We start from the raw sequence: 22203 nt of genomic DNA, 5'->3' as shown, positions 1-22203 counted from the left end.
ACTAGGAGCAGCTGCATGAGTGGGGAGGAGTGAGGGGGGAAGATCTTGGCTGAACTGCGAGACAGCTGGGGGGCTGCGGGGGAGATGTTGTATATTTAATTTCATAGGGACCATGCCTAGAGCCCCAGGAGTGGGTAAAGAAGACATGAAAAGAGCAGAGGGCAGCACAATTTTTATTATTAATTTGTGAGTGAAATTCGGAGGCCGAATGACAGCAAGAGCCTCAAACGGGCAGAAAATAAAAATAAGGTTTAATTTTGGGAGAAGATGGGGGGGGGGACAAAAGGGTAAAATTTACAAGCTGGCAGACAACACGGAAACTTTCTCCAGAGCCACCCAATTGTGCAATAATTGTGACAAAGGCAAAATTCATTATAAAGGTGGACGCAGGAATTTATAATGGGGTTGGGGAAAGTTGTTTCATAATGTGACCAGTATGACAGTAGGAAGTGCATACAGATGTAGATTTGTAATAAAATCTAGATAGATACATGTGGAGTGTTTTACACTGGAAAATGGGCTTGAACCCAAAATTGCTTTATCCAAATGTATGTTTTAAGCAAACTTTTTTTGCAGAGACCAGAGACATGCTGTCTATAAGGTTTCACTGCTACAATATGTCTGTAATAAAGACCAATAACAGCTAGAAGGTCTACTTACTTGGATGAAATTTGCTAAGAGCGTTTGACTGTTGCAGAACTAGTTGTTTAAGCAATGAGCAACAGTAGCTGTTTAAACGATTAGCTGCTGTAATGTGCAGTGACAATACTGTATGCAGACTGTGTAGAGACTATTGTACACTATCTGTGTAGAGATTATTTGTTTCATGCAGTCTGATTATGTTCTGCCACTGGTCCAACTGGTTTAGCTATTCTTTTCCCAGGAGTTGTGCATCTCCAGATTTGCATCTAAGTTGCATAAGCAGCTGGCAGCAAATATGCTTACACAGTTATGCTGAAATATGAAATTCATTCTGTAGCCAAATAGCTCCCCATACACTACATGCACTCTGACGTTGGAGCGTATGCTGCATTTCTTTTGGTCTCATCCTGGACATGTTCCCATTTGTAAAGTTCTGCTGGGCTGCCTCTACAATGCACAATGCCCTTGGCTACATTTTAATTAGATAGTAGAGTCCTGGGAGATGAAGTGCTGAGTCTGTCTGACTGAGATTGAAGTAAAAAGATGAGGTGATATTCTTACAGTATAATTATGGCGAGCAAAATAATCTAAAGTATTATTGGAGTATAAGTTTTTCTTGGGCGGTGGCACAAAATGGCGATAGCAAATCGACAGTGAAGTCAATGGAAAAGGAAGTCGGGCGGAATGCCGATTCACTACAGCAACATTTCACAAACAGTAGTGGCATGAATGTCGGACCGTTTTTTCGTGATATTTTTTGAACGGAGGATATGTTGGCCAGAACTCCCTGCTCTTCTTTAAACAGTGCCATGGAATCTTTTGTACCCACCGAACACACAGGTGGGATGTTAGTTTAACATCTCATCCAAAGGGGAGCATCTCTGACAATGCAGTGCTCCTTGAGGACTGCGCTTAAGAGTTAGCCTTGAGAATTATCTGCTCAAGTCCTGGCTTTTTTCAGAAGTGAGAGAGCTACAAACTGAGCCAAGTTGACAATAGTCTGATCTATCGGGTTATGGCAGCTTTCTTCTCCTGGAAGGTTAACGTTTCTTTTTTGGCTTGATCTTGGCCTGTTATTTCATCTGTAAAATTTCCCTTTTCACAGTGTGAATATGGCCCTCGTGCCTGCTCCTACATTCCCCATCTTCCATGGAGGTTGCATTGATCCTTTCTATTTGTGTACTGTTGTACACTGAAATTTCCAGATCCTCCAGTAAATTGGAGCATTATTCTTCAGCACTAAAAATGATAATTATACTAATCTTGGGGCGTTTTCCTTCCCCCTTCCCCTCCCCCCTCATCTCATCTATCGCTCAGGTAAGATTCCTTATATGATAGCAAAATACTGCGGATGTTGGAAATCCGAAATTACAACAGAAAATGCTGGAAAAACTCAGCAAGTCAGGCAACATCCGTGGACAGAAATTTGAGTTGATGTTTCGGGTCGAACCCTTCTTCAAAACTGGAAAGAAAAGATGGATCGGAGGCAGGGCTGCGATCGGACAAAACTTAATAAAAGAAACAAAAGAAGTAAAAAAGAGACAATGAAAGGTGTTAGAAGCTAGACGAGATGGTAATAGGCTGAGATTGGGTGTAAAGCGTACTGGCAGGGCAAGGGATAGCACTCTGCAGCCTTCCGGACTCAATATCGAGTTCAACAATTTCAGATCATAACCTCGGCCCCTATTTCATTTTTTCTTGTAATTTTTCCACTCCTTTCCCCCCCACCCCTTTCCTTTTGTTTCGCTCTCACACCTGGCAGCTATCCCTTGCCCTGCCAGTACACTTTACACCCAATCTCAGCCTATTACCATCTCGTCTAGCTTCTAACACCTTTCATTGTCTCTTTTTTACTTCTTTTGTTTCTTTTATTAAGTTTTGTCCGATCGCAGCCCTGCCTCCGATCCATCTTTTCTTTCCAGTTTTGAAGAAGGGTTCGACCCGAAACGTTAACTCAAATTTCTGTCCACGGATGTTGCCTGACCTGCTGAGTTTTTCCAGCATTTTCTGTTGTAATTTAAGATTCCTTATATCTTCAATATGGAGTCATTCCTTTTAAGGCAACCTGTTATTTTAAGACTCCTTTCCACATTTTACGATTGGGCATCTCCATAACTTATGCAGGCAATCAGTCTGTACACCCTTCATCCGCACCTGCGATGTTGGTCTGTTTTATTTTTCCTGTTTTTGGGACTGGTGGACTTGCTGTGTGTTTCCAACTTTTCCTGTATTTATTTTGGACTTTGTACATCGTTTCTCTCTTTCTCCCTTAATCTCTGTTATGTTGCCTTTTTTCTTGTCTTTTTAAAAATTAATTCACGGGATGTGGGCGTCGCTGGCAAGGCCCGTATTTATTGCCCATCCCTAATTGCCCTTGATAAGGTGGTGGTTAGCCGCCTTCTTGAACCGTTGCTGTCCGTGTGGTGAAGGTACTCCCATAATGCTGTGAGGGAGTTCCAGGATTTTGATCCAGCGACGATGAAGGAATGGCGATATATTTCCAAGTCATGATGGTGTGTGACTTGGAGGAGAACCTGGAGGTGGTGGTGTTCCCATGTGCCTGCTGCCCTTGTCCTTCTAGGTGGTAGTGGTTGCGGGTTTGGAAGGTGCTGTCTAAGAAGCCTTAGCGAGTTGCTGCAGTGCATCTTGTAGATGGTACACACTGCAGACACGGTGCGCCGGTGGTGGAGGGAGTGAATGTTTAAGGTAGTGGATGGGGTGCCAGTTAACCGGGCTGCTTTGCCCTGGATGGTGTCGAGCTTCTTGAGTGTTGTTAGAGCTGCGCTCATCCAGGCAAGTGGAGAATATTCCATCACACTTTCGACTTGTGCCCTGTAGATGGTGGAAAGGCTTTGGGGAGTCAGGAGGTGAGACACTCTCTGCAGAATACCTAGCCTCTGACCTGCTCTTGTAGCCACAGTATTTATGTGGCTGGTCCAGTTCAGTTTCTGGTCTATGGTGACTCCCCAGGATGATGATGTTGATGGTGGGGGATTGGATGATGGTAATGCCGTTGAATATCGGGACATCGACAGGCTAAGTAAGTGGGCAGAGATTTGGCAGATGGAATACAATACTGGAAAGTGTGAGGTTATGCACTTTGGCAGGAAAAATCGTAGAGCAAGTTATTATCTTAATGGCAAGAAACTGGAAAGTACTGTAGTACAAAGGGATCTGGGGGTCCTGGTGCACGAAACTCAAAAGGTTTGTATGCAGGTGCAGCAAGTGATTAAGAAGGCCAATGGAATGTTGGCTTTCATTGCTAGGGGGATAGAATATAAAAATAGGGAGGTATTGCTTCAGTTGTACAAGGTATTGGTGAGACCGCACCTGGAATACTGCGTACAGTTTTGGTGTCCATACTTAAGAAAGGACATACTTGCTCTCGAGTCAGTACAAAGAAGGTTCACTCGGTTAATCCCGGGGATGAGGGGATGGACATATGAGGAGAGGTTGAGTAGATTGGGACTCTACTCATTGGAGTTCAGAAGAATGAGAGGCAATCTTATTGAAACATATAAGATTGTGAAGGGGTTAGATCGGGTGGATGCGGGGAAGATGTTCCCGATGATGGGTGAAACTAGAACTAGGGGGCATAGTCTTAGAATAAGGGGCTGCTCTTTCAAAACTGAGATGAGGAGGAATTACTTCACTCAGAGGGTGGTAGGTCCATGGAATATGCTGCCCCAAAAAGCTGTAGAAGCTACATCATTACATAAATTTAAAACAGAAATAGACAGTTTCCTAGAAGTAAAGGGAATTAAGGGTTACGGGGAGCGGGCAGGAATTTGGACATGAGTCTAGGTTCGGATCGGTCATGGCCCTGTGGGTAGCGGAGCGGGCCCAGGGGCCGTGTAGCCTGATCCTGCTCCTATTTCGTGTGTCTAATTCTGTTAGATTCAGGAGATGGTTCTGTGATAGTGGATTGGCGGTTAGGATCAGATCAGCCATGATCTTATTGAATGGCGGAGCAGGCTCGAGGGGCCGATTGGCCTACTCCTGCTCCTATTTCTTATGTTCTTATGTTCTTATGAATGTCATGGGAGGTGGTTAGACTTTCTCTTATTGGAAATGGTCATTGTCTGGCGCTTATGTGGCGCGATTGTTACTTGTATGGACTTCCACCATGTTTTCAGCATCTTAGCTATTTATACTTTTAGTCTTCTCATGTCTTTTAATTGCCTCAGTAGATGATCTTTCATATCTTCATACAGGTTTCTGCTGTCCTATTAAGTGTTTTGCAGGTTATTCAATGCATTCACTTCCTCTCTGTGATTAGAGTATTTATTATCTTCCTCTCTTTTTCTTTCCCCCACACCCCCCGCGCCCCCACCCCACAACATCCTCTCTTCCATCCTACAAAGGAGTTTGATTATCTTACAGTTTTCAATTCTGAGAAAGGTTCTTGCACCTAGAATGTTAACCTTTAGCAAAATGTTAATCTTTTCCCTGTACTGATATTGACAGATTTTCTGTATTTCCAGCAGTTTCCATTTTTACTTTGCTTGTGCCAGGTTGGTTGTAATGCAAAGAATCTCTGCAAAAGCTGAAATTTTAACAATAAAAATATTAGCAGCCTTGTAGTTGTTGCTAAAAAATGTTATTTTTGAAGAAGAGCAGAGTCCTGGCCAACAACCCTCCTTCAGCCAAAAAGCACCAAGAAAAGAATATAGGTTAATTTGTCATTCACCACGTCGTTGTTTGTGGGATCTTGCTGTGCACAAAATAGTTGCTACAGTTGCCCATGTAACAGTAATGCTTCAAAGTAATTCACTCTGTGTGAAGTGCTTTAATGCATTTCTAAGGACTTTGAGAGCTTCAGATTGAGAGGAAACATAAGGAAAGAACGAACTTGCATTTGTATAGCGCCTTTCACAACCTCAGGACACCCCAAAGCGCTTCACAGCCAATGAAGTACTTTTTTGAAGTGAAGTCATGGTTGCAATGACTTTCCAATTTGCACTACCAATTCAGCCAAGCTGAATGACCCAATTAGTTCTGTTCATATGCATACTCTGGCATGCTGCTAATCACAGGGAACATCTTCGGTGGTGGGGGGGGGGGGGGGGGGGGGGGTCATGTGTGATTAGTAGTATTCTATAGTACATTCAAGAGACTTGTAGCTAAGTGACTGCCATATTCCTTAGAGCCATACAGGGAATGAGGGTATTCTGTACAATGAAACAAGTGGAGCTGTGAGAGGAACCTACCACAAACAAGATGAAATATCTGTTGCAGTGCTTAGTTTGCAAAAGTACCTGGAGATTTGATAAATGAAATATTGATATTCACCACTGGGAAAGGCTTGAATATTTGCTCAATGTCTTGGAAGATATAAAGCTGCTTTGATTCTTTGGCCATCTTTCTACTTTATAATTTTATTGAATATTTGGAAGCAACTGTGAACTAATTGGAGTTCCTTCTCAACAATGATATTTAACTGAGCAAAAGCAAAGATGGGAACAAATCTGATTATTCAGCCATAAATTGTGTATAGGCACAAACTGAAACAGGAGAGTGCCAAGTGTACACAAAATTACTTCTGGTCGACGAGCTCATTCAGATTATGGTCATGTTGCACGCACTCCAAAATTACTTAAAGTAACTCAAAGGGAAACCTTTCAAATCTTTAGTGTTTACTCAGTGTGTGATTAACACAGCACTGGAAGCAACAGAGGTTCTTGATGGTGGAATTCCAGCTTCCTTGATGCTAACAAAGCTTGTTCTGTGACTACAGAGTGTAGAAATGTACTTCCATACTCTGAAGTATAATTTGAGTCAGTGCTGGACAAAGGGACGGTTTCTGGGTGTATTAATAAAAGTGACATAAACAGACATTGAACATGTATTAGCCTCAAACTGTATAGTTTTTCCCCCTATTTTTTTAACGCGTATGTGGCATCGACTAACAGTAGCACTCTTGTATAGCTGGTTTATAAATCACGCTGGTGTATAAGTCATATACTTAGATTGTTTGGAAGTGAACTTTAAAAAAAAAATACACTTGTTTTAGTGTGTTGCCCTTTTTTCTTGATTGAAGTAATTTATTTTAAAATTTGGACCTATTGAGCTTGAAAACTTACATTCAAATCTTTTGAAAAGTGGTCTCAGTCTGATGAGACTGTCGTATCCTCCTACACTTCACTCTGTTATCTTCTTGATGTATGGCATATGTCCCATCTGATGCTGCTTGTTTTTTTTCAGTTGTCTAGCTGTGTCACCTGTCCCTAAAATTGACCATCATTATCAAACTTGCTTAGACCGTTATATATTTCTATGGAGTAGCTCAGTTTTAATGCCGCACAGAATATTCCGTCTACACGTAAGCTTTGAATCAAATCTTCAGAAATCGGGATTACACTTTGCACCTTTTTACATTTCTTCAAAAATATATAATTTTCCTCCAGTGGTTTTCTGGTTCTTGTTTTTATTTTCTTCTCCTCACTCCTGTAGTGTTTCCAATTTGAATGGGACATAACCTCTAAGTTCCATTTCTTTTTCAGTACTCTTTGAGTGGACCAACACACTTTTTTTGCATGTTTTCTAATCAAAGCCTTTAAAAATATGAGTTTTATTTGATGCCAACTTTCAGCACAAATAATCCCCTGATTTCGCTGTTTTGTTTTGGCACTTCACATATTTATGTGCTGTTTAATAGTTTGTACCTTGTTTTAGAGAAGCAGTGTTTATGCAGAATTTGAACTAGATATAATAATACAATAAGCTCAAACCATTCTAACGATGGCACTTTATTAGTCCAGTGTGCTTTTATTCATTGTTATTAGGATTACAGGGTTAGTTGGTCTGAATAGTTCACTAGTAACAGTGAATTTCTGTAGGAAATTGGTTAGGCTTCCTGCTTCTGATCATTACTCAGTAAAGGGGCAAACATCGGGTGAGGGGTGAATCAAATTTAGCTGTGGTGTCCCTGTAGTAGAATAGTCTGCTGACATTCAGTTTCAAGGCTCACGTGAATAGTGGCAACTTGAGAGAAGTACAGGAGGGCGTCGCACAGCTGTTGAATAGTGCTCAACAAAGAGCCAATGTGTTCAAGAGAGAAAGAACAGAAGAAAATCGGTAAGGGAAACAGTCAGGGGGAAAAAAACTTGTACAATACAAAGGACCTAGGCCTTGTTACTGCAGAGGTAGGATTTCCACTGATCCTTTCATCCATACGGTAACATTCAAATTAAGAATTTTTGCTGGGAATTCATACTTTAACACGATGAGCTGAACAGTTCTGGATGTCGACAGTTCCATAGATACAGACCATGATTGTCTCTCTGGACTGCTATACACTAAATACGTTACTTTTAAAAGCATTCTAGCTTTATTACTGTCATTCCACAAGCACACACACAATCCACTGTATTCTGGAGAACATTGCAACAGGATAATTTGTCAAATTGGGTCAAAGCAAAGTATTCTGTGTATTAACTTAAACTCACCAAGTTCAGGTTTGGAATCTAATGTGGCATTATCCCTATGGTCGGTGCTGTTTGCCACCATTTTATATAATGCCATTGCTAAGATAATGGTATTGCTGTTGAAAGCAGTTAATATAATTGCCTGATCATCCTGTAGCATTGCCTGTAAGTATAATTTGCTTTAAGAATAAGACTATAACAGAAATTCATCCAGTATAATAACCATAAACTCTTGCCAGTGCAACTAAAGTCAGAAGAGCTTAAGACTTCATACATATAATTGAATCTTTTATCTAATGATGCCAAGAATATTAATTTATTGGTTTCCAAATGTTTGCAGTACATAGTTTTGATAGTCCTAGAATTACATGGCCCATTAAAGCTTACAGAATATTATGCAGTATTGGTCTGTAAGTTGGGAGATTGATTTAATGTTTTATGAAGTATGTTTTATATATGTGGTACTTGAAAGTTGAAACGTGAATCTGAATGCATTACCAGAAAGCAATAGCTCAACTTTCACATTCAGTTAATAGTTGTTGTAGTGATATCTGAATCCCACCACAAAGAAACAATTAGACTATAACCTGTCATTGTTTTTATTCTTTTGGTCAGCTGGGTGTGTGACACATCAGAAACCCATCACCATGTTTAAGAGTCTCTAATTCAAACTACTGACAAATGCAAACCCATCGGCAAGGTTTCTGTTTGCCCAATGTGGACTGCGCCTGGGGACATATCCCAAGCACCCAAGTCCAGAGAGCTTGAGCACTGGTTGGCAGAGCCAAGGCTTAGGGACTGCCATGTGTGCAAAGGGGTGCTGCTGGAGTGTAACCAGACAAACTCCACAGCATCCTCTGACCTACTATGAGCAATTCCACTCGTTGATTGTAGTTCTGAAGGAGTTGTCCTAATAATCCTAATAATGTCCTGATGTGAAGTGTAATATTTTTTATATACAAAACCAAAATCCTCTGAAAGAGAAGCAAATCATGGCCTGTTATCTTAGAACTGAGCCAACTTCTCCCCATGTCCCCTGAAAACATGTACTTACCAATTCTGCTTTTCTGGAAATAATTGTAGAAGAATGGCCGTCATAGACTCTCGAATAAATCTAACCTCATTCTTGACTCTGAAGGAATATAAATGGCAGCGAGACTAGCCCTCTTCTATAATAGAAAACAAAATGGAACTGCTCACAGGTCCCGCGGGTACCAATTAGAACTATTTTGAAATGCTGTTTAAAGATTCGGGCACATATCTAAGCATAGGATAGTTGTTTTCAAGGGTTTACTGTATACTTAGATTTCCATCTTTACCACCTGGGTGTAAAGCATCACCTGGGAGGAGCACGGAGAGGAAAATCAGGCAGAGATACCTGTAACAGAGCCCACCCTATTTTCCTTCTATTAATGTAGGAGGAAGGGAACTCATGCTGGCTCTAACGGATGTACGACCTCTGATCTCCAATGGATGCTTGTAGCCAAAGTGGTAAAGATGAAAATCTACTCCAGGTCAAACTGCAGAAGTGAATTAAATTAAGTCTGATATCACAACAGAACCATTCAACTGTCATACTCCTTTGCTTTCTAATATGAAAGTAAAAGTAAATAAGGAAAGGAACATTCTAAGTGTTACAGATGCTACTCTCCAAAAAAATAAGGATATAGCACTCTTGTACCTTTTACTCGAAAGGTGTTTTCCTAAAAAAAAAACTAAAATTCCAGTATAATGTTGCAGAAGGTAATTTTATTTCTAAAACTGCGGGCTCGATTTTACCAGGCCCGAGGAGGCGTGTGAGTTGTCAAAATCGCAAAAAATGGCAGCCGGACCCGATCCCGCCTCCAAGCAATTTTCCCACATTCGTGTTTTCAGACCCGTTTCCATCCCGCCTCCAAGAGGCGGGATAGGCTCTTAAGGCCCTTAACAACCACTTAATTGCCTCTATAATCCCATTTTGAGAGGCCTTTCTGATTTTTAGACATTTTTAGCCATCCTACATGCCTCCTCTGGAACACACCAGGTAATCCTAGTGGCCTCACAATTGGATTGCTTACTAACAGCTGCAGCTCCACTATTAAAAATGAGTTTTCACCAGTGATCACTTGCAGGTGGCAGAACTTTGTTGTCTCAGGTCTGGGGGAGCTTTTAGCAGGTATACTCATTGTTGTGGAAGTTTGGAACCTGACACCCATCTCCAGTGTGACCTGCTGGGAAACCCCTCTCCCCACCTTGACTGAGTGCTTCCTCAACTGAGGCATATACCAGAAGCATGGCGAATATTTATTTCCTTTCCTCCTGGACATCAGATTCGGACGAAGACCAGCCGCGGCAGCAGCAGACCCATAAGCAACAGCAACAACAGGCCCGAGGAGGCGGGTTTCGAGGCGTGTGAGTTGTCAAAATCGCAAAAACTGGCGGCCGGACCCAATCCCACCTCCGAGCCAAGCTGCTAATCACCCACCTGAAGCTGCACAGGCCAGACGGTGCCAGCGCGCGACTACATTGCTGCCTGGGATGCAAGGGGCGCATGCATCTTGGCCAGATTTGCTTAGCCTGAACAATCAAACACTTTTGCCTCGCACCTCCTTACCAGACCATCGACAATGGACAAGAACCTACGGAATCCTATCACTCTGACCACCATACTGACAATCGCAAGTTGCCCTAAGCCCTCCATGTGGAAGTCCCATTTGCGAAATGACACAGGCCACAACTTCAATAGTTTGCCATCAAATCTGTTTATGATACCATGACAAGGATGGCTGGTCAAAAAAAATATATCACAACACCCAACTGACTACCCTTGTGACTACTTGTGCTTTATCTTCCTCTTACATGTGCTCCTACGTGGTGCTTCCCCTGTGGCTTCAGCAGATGTGGTGGCCCCTTGCTCACTTTCTTGCTGCTCCTGTCTCGACACCTTTGGCGGGCGTCCTCTGGGGTTGCGAACCTGTGAGGGCTCGGCATCAGTCTGCTGCTCCTGTGGCTGTGCAGGGGCTGAGACGCCGATCTCAGTTGGGTGAGGACTCTGGTGGGGCTCTGACCGAGGGCTTTGCAGTGGCAAGGTCGTGTGAGCGCTTGGAGAGGAACCCCCACTCCCTTGTTGTCTGCCACCAACATCCCTCTCATGGGTCAGCCCCACTTCAGAGCTAGTAAGTGGCTTGATAGCACCTTGCTGCACTGCAGGGGGGCCAGGAGGACCCGTTTCTGCACTGGAAGTCCTACTCCAGAGGACTTCCATGAAGGTCTGGTTTGTATGCTCAATAGCTGACCATCGCTCCTCAAGAGATGTCATTCCATTCTGAACAATGACCATGTTTTCAATACCCTGGCGACTAAGCGCCTCCATGGCTGTAGCCATCCTCTCCTCTACGGTAGCCATTCTCTCCTCTACGGTAGCCAGCCTTACCACGGAGGTAGCCATCCTTTCCACGGAGGTTGCCATCTTTCCCGCGGTGATGCATTCATGCGCCAATGCCTCCACAAAGGCTCTGCTCATGTTCGCGATGGACTCCTCCATTCGCTCCACACTCGCAGCGACCCTGGAGACAAAACCTGCCAGAGACTCCTGCACCTGTTCCTGGAGTTCCAGCACCGCTCTCCTTCTGAATGTACCCAGAGGCACAGTGTCGACATGCAGCTGAGCCGAGCTGGCAGAGTCCTTCGCCCTCCGACGAGGACTCTCCACTGCTGTCCCTGTCTCCACCATCTGCTGATGCTCACTTGTGAGCTGTGATACACCAGGTGACAACACTACTCTATCTCGCAAAGGTCCCACCGATGTGTGAGTGTCTGCGCTGGTGATGGGTGCGCTGAATTCTACTGACGCTGCGCCCTCAGAGGTTGCAGCTTCCTCTGAGGAGTCTGGAGGCTCAGGCTGTTCCTCCTGGACAGTGGGAACAGGGGCTGTCGATGGTCCTGTGGGTGAGTAAAGGAAAGAGTCAGAGATGTGAGGTCAAGGTTACATGCACATTGAATAGTGCAGATGATCATAAGTCAATCCGTTAGAGCATCAGAATCATTATCAGTCACTCGTGCAATGTCAGTGAGAGAGATGCCAAACTATTCTGTCACCAGCTTGCTGTGATGCGCCCATCTGTCCATCCCCCACTTGGGAATCGTCCTCGATCCCGACGATTTCCAGAGCCGCCGCCTCCCAGGCGGTGAGCTGGGCTACTGAGGGTGGCTCTCCTCCTGTCATTGCTCTTTTCCTCTTATTGTGGGCTCTCTTTTCCTGCAATGAGGGACACAAGTGGAGTTTGAGTGAGAATGAAGGAGTGAGTGTAGAGAATCCATAGCATAGATGCTTAGAAGGAGACAAAGGGCCCTCCCTGTGTGTTGTAAGTTGTTGTTGTCATGGCATCACAGTGATAGGGAGTGTGAGGGCTGCATGGTCGAATAGTTAAGTGAATGTGACCATAGAGAGAGAGGGAATGGGTAAGGGTGCAGGGATGTAAGTGTCAAGTATGATGTGGAGGAAGAGGTTGGCAAAGCAGAGTGCTGGTGAGGAGAGGCAATGGGGATCAGATTGAGGGTGATGGGAAAGTCATACTCACTTTTCCTGTGCGGAGAAAGTCATGAAACCTCTTCCTGCATTGCAGCCAGGTTCTGCGGCTCATCGAGATGGAGTTGACCTCCTCGGCCACTTGCAGCCACACAGCTTTAGTCTGCTGGAGTGGCTTTTTTCTCCCTGAGGAAGGGAAGAGCACCTCCTTATTAGATCTTGCTCCCTCCACCAGAGCTTGGAGGGAGGGCTCATCGAAGCGTGGAGCACACTTTGGCCTACTGGTGGATACATTCGATCAATGAAGTGCTTACTACAATGGCCATAAAGTTTGCAGTCTCCAAAAGAAGCAAGGCTGCTTGGAGGCCTTAAATCCAGCAGCATTGATGACGTCATCGGAGGCGACTTTCTGGATGAAAAGACTCATTGGGCCAGGAGTTCCCACACGCTGGAAATCAATTGCCCAATTAGGAGAAAATCGCACTTTTTCCCCACTTCACTTCGGAATCGGGGTCCTGATGCAAATGCCACCTGACACGCCCCAGCCCACCCACAGTGGCAAAATCGAGCCCTACATCTTCGCCTACAAATGATATCGCAGCACTAGTAATACAATTATATTCCTATGAAATGATTGCTTGTGAAAATTTTGTTGTCTGTCACATCAAAACTTCTTGGTGAATCCAAATTAAAGTGAGTGACGTAAGAAAACTACTAGGCACTTGGTCAGAGTATTAAACAAGGCTTTAATCGACTGTTTCACAACATGGAAGTCTAGTTATCCTTCACTAGTTCCTGTTTACAAAATGTCCCTGAGCAAACTGGGCCCGTGCCCGAGTATTTATACTCTCCCTGGACAGCGCCCGAGTATTTATACTCTCCCTGGACAGCGCCACCAGCAGGCCGCCCAGTATATTTCATAAGTCATTTCTACATGAATGGCACGATTTATGACAGTGAGTTTGAGAGTTTTTTTCACTAAGGTGAATAGAGGACATTGCATCTTATGTTGGCAGTCAGAAGCTGCATTTCCCCTTTTAAATTTAAAAAGGGAAAAAAGATGCTTTGGAAGGGGTTGCCAGCTATGAATGTATTTGGTACTTAGTTGGCACCTGCTGCATGCCAGGCACAGCCAACGAGGCAACTTTTTATTGTTTTTTTTGGCTTTGGCTGAGGATGGCGGATAAGTCAGCAGAAACATTTTTTCACGTACACACCCAATAAATGTGGAAGAAAATGATTGTTAACTTTTACAATTTAAGGTAAGAAATTGTAAAATTGCGTTTTCTGGGTCTCACAGTGTTTATAAAGTTACCTAACGGGTAGCATAGCAACAGTGGTATAACGTGGTTTCCATGTATAGATGAAATAAATCAAGCCATAGTGTCACAGTCAAATTAGTAAAAATCATGTGATTGAATATCCGTTCTTTTTTCTAATTCTGTCAGCATCATACACTTATTGGAGGTAGGGGAGGAGGAGAGCAGCATCTTTATTGAGTGTCTGTTAGGCCATGCCTGTCCATTTTAAAGGTGCTGAGCATATTTTGATAGTGATTCAAACCTCCCCCAAAGAATAATTATGTTCCATATGACTAAGAAAATTATAAGTATTAGATCTAACACCATCTCTAATAGCAAGAATAAAATTCTGCTCCTGAAAATTGCTTTTGAAGCCATGGATTTAGGGTGCATCAAACGTGTCACAAATTGTGCCTTAAAGCATTCAGTTGTGGCCACTTAATTCCTCTATTTCAGGATAGTTTAGCGTAGTGGTGGTTCATTTCTACGCCAGACCCATAAACTTATTCTGCACCACTCAAATATTATAAAATGCCATTGTTTTCAATGAAACGGCAACTGTTTCTCTCTCAAAGTAATAGAAATTTCTCTAAATTCATACATTTATGGTGTACCTAACTATGATTTGATGTTCATACTTCCATTAGATGGAGAAATGCTCTTAAGCGCTGTACATTTGGGAATACTCTTTTTGACCTTTTGAGATGATCTCTTACCAACTAAATGCTAAAATGTTTACAATTTCCAGATAGGCTGACCTGAGATTGATGTGGTAACTTTCTAGTTCATGAAATAGCCACAGTGCGCCACTGGTCCGCTACAAATAAGCAGCAGCAAAACTGTACGATCAGCATGATATTCCCTTACATAGGAATCCAGAGAGGATCTTAACACTACAATCCTAAATTCATCGTAGATTCAAAAAGTGCAGGCCTGGATTTACATAAGAAAATACGAAGTTAATGGTTCCAAATATTTAGTTTATTTTCTTATCTCCAAACATCGATGTGATTATGCTGCATGCATTGATCTTTTTGCCTCTTTAGTGTTATGTTAATGAGATGCTGACAAAGGCTGGGTTTTTGTAACAATTATTTGGGTATCCTTAATTTATCAATAAGGGTCTGGTTCTATGAAACAGATGGTGAAGTGCAAAAGGTTGGTCGGTTTATGCATAAAGGGTGAAAGGGGCTATGACAAGTAAACAATAGCAAGTGTAGCGTGTGCTTTTTTTCAGTGCAAAGGATATGGTCTAGAATACTAAACTGTGCCATCTGTTCTTTGGTTCAGCTGTGCATGTATCCATCTGAATAATGTATTTGCAGTGCTCTGCCTTCCACACAGGCTTCAATAAATACTGACCTGTATCAAACCATGCTGTCCTCTTGATCATTCACAAAACATACTACATGACATTAAAATACATAGTTCCCACTGCCAGTAATAGTTCATTCCTGACGTTTCGAGGCCAGAGCCATTTTGTTCCATGCCCTGTGAATTTTTTAACCCACCATTATATCATTAAATAGTTGTGAGCTGTTCTTCAATGTGTTATTTAAGGTACAGGATACCTGAATGCTTCTTGCCAAATACCCAACAGCAATAGTGATCTTGAGTAGCATTGATATGTTATTTGAGTTCCTGCAAGTACAAAATTCTAGTTCAGTCACTGTGCAGCTATCGTTCTAGTTGTTTATTGAACAGACCTTTTTGAATGACGATAGTAAGCCAATTTAGGTCAATTATGAATTTTATAACTTTTTGGGGAGAAATTTCGCCAGCGGGCTTTTTAGAAAACCAATGGTCCCACCATTAAGATTTTAAGTTTACTGGCAAAAGAAATACTGAAAGCTTGTTTGATTTTTTTTTCACTCTTGGGGACAACTCCATTGTTCCTCCTCCTTTTAACATTTGGTGCAAGAAATCACAGGGGTGGGGGGGAATAAATAAATAACCACACCAACTAAGCAACTCTCGCGATCTCTCTGGGTGCAAAGTAACGGCTTTGGTTTCCTCTGCAGTGCTGTCTATATTTCAGTTCCCCACCACAACCCACCTTTAAAAGTAAAAATTAAAAGTGCAAATCAAGTTTCTGGCCTCATTCTTTCTGTCCTCTATTTCCCCCTAAATAAGATGAGATCCTGGCCCACTGAGGCTCAGACTATCTGATCTGACACCATTTGCATATCCCCTCTCTGCACCTGTCTGCAAGGTAGCTGTGTCCGAGGAAGCAAATAAAGGCAGTGTTTGTGCTTTTTTTTTAAAAGTGGAACTTGGACTGGATAAGAAGTATATAAGTGTGAGATCTGATGTCAAACAGAGTGAAGGTATTGAGTGGAGAACTGCATGATCTCAGTCCTTGTATCCCTGTTGTTTCTCTAGTTATATAAATGACCTGCATGCCAAAACTAATTGCAAGATTGTCAAATTTACAGAGGACGCTAAAACAGGAAGAGTGGTAGAAATAGACTATGCAGTTAACAATTTACAGAAAAATTTAAATCAGTTGTACATTCAGTGAGACAAATGGCAAATTAAATTTAATACAAACAAATTGCATATTAACATGCAACATGATGTACAATGAATGGAAAAGAAACAAGTTATGGTAGTGTAGGGTTATGACAATTGATTCGCAACACAAGGTCGTGAGTTCAAATCATGGCCACTTGTGGAATTGAATTCAATAAATCTGGTCATTTATGGTTAGTGCCAAAATTGTGTTTTTTTTCATGAAAGCTGCTGGTTTGTCATAAAATCCCACCTGCCACCTCTGTCCAACCTGCTCTGCAAGTGACTCCAGTCCCACTTTGAGCTCAATTTTAATGAAGGAGGCGGGTTGACGGCGGGCCCGCTGCTCAGCGTCTTCCAGACTCGCTCCCGGTTGCCGCCGCCCCGCAGATCGGATTTTAGGTTGATTGGCCTCGTTACGGCCGACGTGCGGGTCCCTCCAGGCAATTGCTTGCAGAGTGTCAGATTCTCGTCGCCGATGATGCGTTGTTTCAGTAAAGATTTAAAGGGGCCATGTCCCCTTTGCAGAAGCATTAGCTTTTTTCTGTTAAAGGTGCTGGCTGCTGCAGGAATGGCAACCCCAAAAACTAAGGCTCCACCCAGGTTCAATGAGGGCTCCCTCCATGCTCTTGTGGAGGGAGTTCTAGGACGTCAGTAGGTCCTCTTCCCTGGAAACGGAAGGAGGAGGCCTCCTCAGCAAAGCAAGGCAGCTTGGCTGCAAATTGCTGAGGTGGTGTGTTCGAGGTCTGTGTGCAGACACACATGGGTTCAGTGTCGAAAAAGGTTTAATAATCTGCTGAGATCATCTACTAAAGTGTGGCCTCTGTGTTCTGGGAAATGGAAGTTCAAGAGTGAGGGCTCAGGGCAAATTCCATTTAGAATGTTGGTGGTGACACTGAACGCAAACCACCGTTTATTGGACAGATGATGCCTGGGGTTTTGAAAATGTTGGACTTATATTCATCTCCATGTGCCAGCCACCTGTGGTTGAAGCGTAAGCTTACATGAATCTGGCATGGATGAGTGCATCGCTTGCCTGACGGCCAGCAATGTGGTCGCATGCTGCTGGATCGGCCCCGCAAGGCGTCGTTCCCCATCCTCCTCCTCGTCTTCTTCCGAGGAGGCCATGTGCTAAGCCACTTGTTCATCCGCCAGCACTAAGCCGCGCTGCTGTGCGATGTTGTGCAGGGCACAGCAGACCACAACGATTCTGGACACCCTGACCGGTGCATACTGCAAGGCTCCACCAGATCTGTCCAGGCATTGGAAGCGCATTTTGAGCAAGCCGATGTTTTGCTCGATGATATTTCTGGTGGAAATATGGCTGACATTGTACCGCTCCTCAGCTTCGTTTGATAGCCTCCTCATCGGTGTCATGAGCCACTTTTTCAGGGGATAGCCATCCGCAAAGTTGGGTTGGCAGATGGAAGAGCTGAGACACAGTAGACTGGCGCAGGATGAAGGAGTCATGACAACTGCCAGGGTACTTTGCGCAAACATACATGGTGATCTTCCTGTGGTTACATACTAGCTGGATGTTCAGGGAGTGGAATCCCTTGCGGTTGACAAATACAGCTGGTTTGTGATAGGGGGCCCTAATGGCTACATGTGTGCAGTCTATGACACCCTGCACCATTGGCAAGCCTGCAATATTGGCAAAGCCAACCGCACACGCGGTCACACTCTGGCCATCCGTGAAGAAGTGGATGTAATTGTGCGCCTTTGCAAAGAAGGCATCGGTGACCTGCGTGATGCAGGTGTGTGCGGCCGACTGGGAGATGCCGCTGATGCCTGCAGCTGATCCCCGGAAGGAGCCCGAAGCAAAGAAGTTAAGTGCGGTGGTGACTTTGACAGCCACTGGTAAGGGGTGTCCACACGCTCCTCTGGGCTCCAGGTGTTGGTGCAGCATTGCGCAGATGTCAGCGACTACGTCTCGCGAAAGTCTCCGCCTCCTTTGGCACTGCAGCTCAGTCATGCTGAGGAAGCTGATCCTCTACCTGTAAACCCTGTGTTGGGGGTAGCTCCTGCGGCGAGGTGCAGCCCTGAGCTGAGGCCCTCCGCCCTGTGCATCATCAGGTGGGTGAGGAGGAGGTTGGCACTCCTGTTGCTGGTGCTGCTGTTGTGGCTGGTTGTGGTGCTGCCACGGCTGCTCTTCCTCCAAATCTGACGACCAGGATGAGAGGATATAAATGGTTCCCATCCTGTTGCTATAGATTTCAGTTGAGGCAAGAAGCTTGCAAGTGCATATACAAAGTGGCCTGAAATTATTCCAATCAGGTCACACTGCAGATGGGTGTCAGCTTGAACAGACACATAAGATTTGCAAAATCTTATCCCAAACCTCCAACAACAAAGTTGTTGCATTTGAATGTCAGCCATGTTACAGGAGCGCTTTTAAAGTGCTGCACCAATGACAACAAGTCATGTCCTCGAGAAACTCGTCTCCTTGCAGCTGGCCTGTTTCTGACAAGACGGGAAACAGGAGCCAGAGGCACGAAAATGGGAAACCGCTATAAAAATAGGATTAGTAAGGTAGTTAACAGGCTGTTAACTGCCTTAACTACCAGTCCCACCGGTTCCCATCGGGTCAGTTTGGGAGCGGCTGACCCGACGCTCACGAAAATTGCGTGGGGGCGGGATGGAAGCGGGTTGGCAGTCTGAAGCCATTTTTTCCAATTTTCGCGGCTGACCCGCCTCCTCGGCTATTAAAATCGGACCCTATGTGGTTGACTTTAATGCCCACTGAAGTGGTCTATCAAGCAACTCAATTGTAATAACAGTCACTACGAATCAAGAAGACTTCTCAGGGCATCCAAGGATGGGCAGTAAATGTGGCCCAGCCAGCATTATCCACATAGAATCATAGAATAGTTATAGCACAGAAGGAGGCCATTCGGCCCATTGAGCCCAGGCCAGCTCTCTGCAGGAGCATTTCAGCGAGTCCCACTCCCTCATCCTTTCCCTGTAGCCCTGCAATTTGTTTTCCTTCAGGTACTTATCCAAGTCCGTTTTGAAAGCCACGATTGAGTCTGCCTCCACCACCCTTTCAGGCAGTGCATTCCAGATCCTAACCACTCGCTGCATAAAAAAGTTTTTCCTCATGTCGCCTTTGGTTCTTCTGCCAATCACCTTAAATCTGTGTCCTCTGGTTCTCGACCCGTCTCTAATGGGAACAATTTCTCTCTATCTACTCTGTGTAGACCCCTCGTGATTTTGAACACCTCCATCAATTCTCCTCTCAACCTTCTCCGCTCTAAGAACAACCCCAGCTTCTCCAACCTATCCACATAACTAAAGTCCCTCATCACTGGAACCATTCTCGTAAATATTTTCTGTACCCTCTCTAAGGCCTTCACATCCTTCCTAAAGTGTGGTGCCCAGAATTGGACACAATACTCCAGTTGAGGCTGAACCACTGTTTTATAAAGGTTCATCATAACTTCCTTGCTTTTGTACTCTGTGCTTCTGTTTATGAAGCCCAGGATCCCATATGCTTTTTTAGCCATTCTGATAAATAAAATAAACTATTTCATTCATTGTATACTAATCTTGCTAAACAAACTAGGTTCATGGTGCATTAGTAGCATGGCATATTCTGCGTGCCAGTTCTTGCATTTCTGCTGTGGTAGACTTGCATGTAACCATGGCACACAGTGCAAGGTCTGCAAGGGTACTTATGTTGAAATTTCAATACATGGGAGGTGAATTGTGTTGTACTGCTATCAAAACAATAGTGACATTTTTCTCGTGCATGGGATAAACTTCAAATTCCACTGCACCACATTAAATCCTCATCCCACAAAATAAAGGTTTATTGGGGAATGTGTTCTGTTCACCTAAGTAAAATATAACTTTTTTTGTTTTGGTAATTTTTAAATGATTATGCCAACAAAGACGTGCTAAAATACTGTATGATTTTATCATTTCAAAAATAATCTCATGTTTTGTTTATTGTTTCACTTACAAACCAAATGTGCAAAGCAGTTTTCTGAACAATATTTACTTGTGTCATGCTGTATACACAGGGAAGGTGTACCCTTTAACCAGTGTACTGAATAGTAGAAATAAACATTGTTCACAAAATAAGTTTTCTCATTGGATTATGATGTACATTTTTTTTTCCTAAAGCAAGTAATCATGATCTCAATCAGGGATCCATTAAATACTGTGTATGTCAGTGAAGGAAAGTACCACAGCACTCAGATTATTTTACGTTTTACACTGCTGACCCGGGTAATGCTCAGTAACAGGGTAATTGAAATATTCCACCAGCTGCTGCTTTTTTTTTTAAAGCCACCATGTTTAATCCTGTTTCTAGAGAAACCATGCAGATTACATTTTGCCTCTATTTTCAATTAGATAGGTGCCCATCTGCAGATGCCTTGTATTTATAGGTACTATTTCATAGACTGCAGTATTATACTAACTGCTGTTATGGATGCAATCTATCTGGTTTACTATCTGGCTGATGATGCTGATTTGATCAGACTGCCTAGATGTAGGGCATATTAAATTTAACTCTAGGACTTGTGTATATATTTGGATCAAAGCTGAATATATTCCAGTTGATCAGGTGACTCTACTGTGGTGTGAGCAGCAACCATAATGAAGAGGCTTGGCCGAGAAGCCACTTCTTTCCAATCAGCATCAGCTAGAGTCCCTTCTTTGTCTTTGGACATGTCCTTAGAATGTCATCAATAGGAAAAACCTTGAAATTCTGACTCTGAAATGCAGTTGTAACCCAATAAGTAAGTTCATAAAATGCTAAACAATTCTGCATATCAATAATGTCTGTGCTGGAATTTTTGCAGGTTCCACACAGTGACATGTCTCTGGTTTATTTAGTCATTTATTTCCTAACTGGATCCATTTAAAACTTTTTTTTAATAAAACCTTAAAATGAAAACTAATCTCAAGAAAATCAGTATTTTATGAACAGCATTAATGAATAAATAGTTGGCCTTGTAAGGGGCAATTCATAATCCATTTTATTTTGACAAGTACTTTCAGGGGAGGAAGGGAGGGTTATTACTCCATTAACCTTGCTATATCAAAAAAATGTTTAATGTTTTTGTAGTATGGTTTTGAGGAGGACTAAGCAAAAGCATCCCTTTAAACTTTTGTACATTGGTTCCTAATATGCTGCAGTTTTTTTTAAAGAGAAATAAGGTGAATTAATTGATGAAACAACATACAGATCTCCAGCTAAGGTTATGCATTGAATATTACTGTGCCTGGATCTGAAATTGAATCTAATTAGAATGAACCTGAAATGATGTAGCTGATAATTCTGTACCTACATCAGGTAAGCTGTTATCCGGATTCCAGAGAGAATCAAATGTATTTAAATACATCAACAATCTGGCTTACTGCCAATGCACATCTATTTGATAGAATCTCATTCTGCATTGTTGTAACTTATTTATGTTTAGGGAGTAATCTTAGGCAACTGCTTTCTCCCATTTACACTTCCTGCTTCTTGCAAACAGCACTTTTGCATATTCATCCATAGCTTTCTGCCAAACTGAGATTCACAATCAGCTGGTATGAGAGACTTGCTTGTCTTTTGCCTGCTGATAGTAAATGATTCTATTGGGCACTTGGCAGTTGAACCTCTGCAAGGATCACTAATGGAAGTGTATGCGTGGTGCCGCTCTTCACATACTTCAGGAAAAGCCCTATAAATTGGCTTATCCGTTAAGTATTTGTTTAAATGAAATACACTCTTGTAACTCATGCTTCTCTTTTTTACTTAAGGTGTCAGCCATGGCTCAGTGGTAGCACTCTTGCCTGTGGGTCAGACATTCTTGGGTTT

General features: G+C 43.1%; 1 protein-coding gene across 4 annotated transcripts in view; it reads left to right on the top strand.

The window, feature by feature from the left end:
* The window catches only part of nin (ninein (GSK3B interacting protein)), a 138087-nt gene that overhangs the window by 52423 nt on the left and 63461 nt on the right, over positions 1-22203 (top strand). The gene's annotated exons all lie outside the window — the stretch shown is intronic.

The sequence above is a fragment of the Somniosus microcephalus genome, chromosome 12 (genome assembly GCF_052327205.1).
Source record: "Somniosus microcephalus isolate GS21.2 chromosome 12, FLI_Smic_1.0, whole genome shotgun sequence".
In the NCBI taxonomy this organism is placed as follows: domain Eukaryota; kingdom Metazoa; phylum Chordata; class Chondrichthyes; order Squaliformes; family Somniosidae; genus Somniosus; species Somniosus microcephalus.
This window is presented reverse-complemented; position numbering and strand designations above follow the sequence as displayed.